The sequence below is a fragment of the Chiloscyllium plagiosum genome, chromosome 14 (genome assembly GCF_004010195.1).
Source record: "Chiloscyllium plagiosum isolate BGI_BamShark_2017 chromosome 14, ASM401019v2, whole genome shotgun sequence".
Classification (NCBI taxonomy): Eukaryota; Metazoa; Chordata; class Chondrichthyes; order Orectolobiformes; family Hemiscylliidae; genus Chiloscyllium; species Chiloscyllium plagiosum.
Genome location: NC_057723.1, coordinates 58,718,053 through 58,720,997, shown reverse-complemented (window position 1 = coordinate 58,720,997; position 2,945 = coordinate 58,718,053).

The following is a 2,945-nucleotide window of genomic DNA, read 5'->3' as shown; positions in this document are numbered from 1 at the left end:
ACCTTAACCTCCTTCCACCTATCACATTTCCAACACCCCTCCCCCAAGTCCCTCCTCCCTACCTTTTTATCTTAGCCTGGTTGGCACACTCTCCTCATTCCTGAGGAAGGGCTCATGCTCGAAACATCGATTCTCCTGCTCGTTGGATGCTGCCTGACCTGCTGAGCTTTTCCAGCAACGCATTTTCAGCTCTTCCAATTTCCAGTCATTAATCATTCAACTGCACTTAAACTTTCTTAACTTCAAATAACCCATTCAAAATGGGATATCAGTTTAGGCACTTACTTTGACTGCGGGGTAACACATTTCCCTGTCCTGCTATACATCCAAGATAAACACCATGGTTTAGCAAGTTTGATTGTCTTCAAGTTCACTGCAAGGTTTGCCATTGGATCAGTGCTTCTAGGTCGTTAAAGTGATAACTCCAGATGTTCCTGATATATGGCCCATCTTGAGTGACAAAAACAGAGATTCTCTCCCTCTGGGTTACTGGGGGCTTGCCACTAGACCCATGAGGAATATGTAGTCCTTAATGTGTGAAATTGTTAAGGGAACTGATGCAGTCATGGCATTTGCTTTCGATAACATAGATCTGTTTTGATCCATCTGGCTTCAGGAACAGTACTGAGGAGAAGCTCCAGGTCTTCTGGCTGAGTTTTCTAGTTGACTAGTGTGCAGGATTTTCTGCCGACATGGGCCAATATTTCAGTCTCAGCCATAGCAATCCTATTTAGATAAACCAGGATGCAGTGAAAGGCCATAAGAGCAGACAACATGGTAGATTGTGGGGGTAAAACCGGTGTAGATTATCCAAATAATTTATTCCACTCCATCTAGCTGCTTATTTAAAAAACATTAAGACACTGGCCCAGATTTTGCAGTCAGCAGTGAAGTGGAAACGCATACTGCTGATTATGTTTAATATCACTTTTTTTTTGTAGACCAGCGGGGATATGCTTTCCTGGCTGCAGCATGAATTAAACTGATGTATTGAGCTGAAGGCATGTAGCTTCATGACAGGTAAAAATTTTTAGTTATAGTAAATATATCCTCGCTCTTATCTTTAATTCCAGCCCCCTGCCACCCATTCCTTTCCTCCAATCTAGCTTGCAAAGGATATCAAAATCAACCAAGTATATTTTCACAATTGCGTCGATAAAAAGAGAATAGACTCCTTAAACCAATATGGTGACATTATCATTAAACGCAAGGATAAGACAGACGTGCTTGTCATGGAGGTGGCTCAAGGTCGGGGTGGGGGGGGGGTGGATAGTGAATATGTGGCAAGGCTCGGGTTGGGGTGTTCGGTCTACCTTGCTTTCTCCTATTTTCAATACACAATGAGGTCAGCGTGCCAGAATACCTCAGGAAACTAATATTGAACTGAGGACAGGTGGTCACTACAATTAATGTGGGCAAAATAATAATTAAATAATGCTTTTGAAGGCGTACTAAATACCCTGAATTAAATGATTTACAAGAGGTGGATAAAGTTGTGCACAGGTGAATGTGTTTATGTGGACGCCCAAAAAGCATTTGAAAATATTGGTCATAAGAGACTGTAAGCTAAAGTTGAAGCTGAATTGAAGGTAAATTACTAACACATTTAGGAATTTGCCTGTACAGGAGACAGCAGAACTGACAGGCATATGCCGTAATTGACATGATGTGTCCAGAGTTTCCAGAAGGATCTGTTTGAAGTCTCAGCCATTTACAGTAATTACTGGTGACATAATAAGGATAAGGAAATCCACATATGCAAATTGGCTAATGTCACCAGGGTGGATGGTATTTTAGCAGTGTTAATGGAAGCTGAAAGTTATAAAGATAGATTAAATGACGAGATAAAATCATGGTAAATAGTTTTCAGTGCAAGCGCTTTGAACCTAAAAAGACACAGAGTACATTTTAATTCTTGAAAACAGTGAAGATCCAAAATCCAGCTATGTAGCTTATCAAAATGTCAAGTGTTATCAGAAAGTACATAAAGTAATTTTAAAAAAAAATAATATTAGCCTTTACATTTGAAGAAGTACAAGAATCTGTAGGTTATGCTTTAGGTGTATAAAACACTGATTAAACCACAAGTGGAGTATTGTATGCAGTTCTGGAAGCGCATATAAGAAAGAATATAATAGCTTTGAGATAGTACAAAGTTTAAAATCACGCAACACCAAGTTATAGTCCAACAGGTTTATTCGGAAGCACTAGCTCCAACACCGGCATCTCCAAATTATGAGGCAATAGGTTTACGAGCAAGAAAATCCATAATAAGGTCATATGATGTAGAAGTAAGCTATTTGGCCCATCAAGTCTGCTTTGCTATTCAGTGCAATTGGACTAATTTGATCATTCTTATCTCCATTTTCCTGTTTTATCCCCATAACACTTCTTTCCCTTCTTGATTAAAAATCTATTTCAGCCTCAGATGATTCAACTTCAACAGCCCACTGACGTAAAGAATTCCACAGGTTGGCTATCTTATAAAGGAAAAGAAAATCATTTCATAGTAGGATGTTGTTCCATCAAATTTGGCAGTTTAAAGGGTGATTTGATCAAAGTTTTTTTTTAAGGGGAACAAAGATAGTCAGGGAAAGGATTTCTTCTTTGTGAGACTAGAAGCAGGCAGCATAAACTATATGCTTTATTCAAATTTTGAGAGTTAAATTGAGCAGTACTTACATGCTGGAACTGACAACCGGAAGTGGCAGATTCAAACCACTACAAATGCCGGAGGAAAGATCACAGAAGCGCTTCACAGGAGGCTCCCAAGCACTGAGGATGTCACCTAGACAGGGGACGAAACGTCTGCAACACAAATTCCCAGCTCAGCGAACAGAACCACAACGAGGACCCGAGCGACAAATCTTCTCACAAACTTTGAACTTACTTGCACTATTTGAAATGTAATATGACAAATATGGCTGCTGATGGCAAGATAGGAA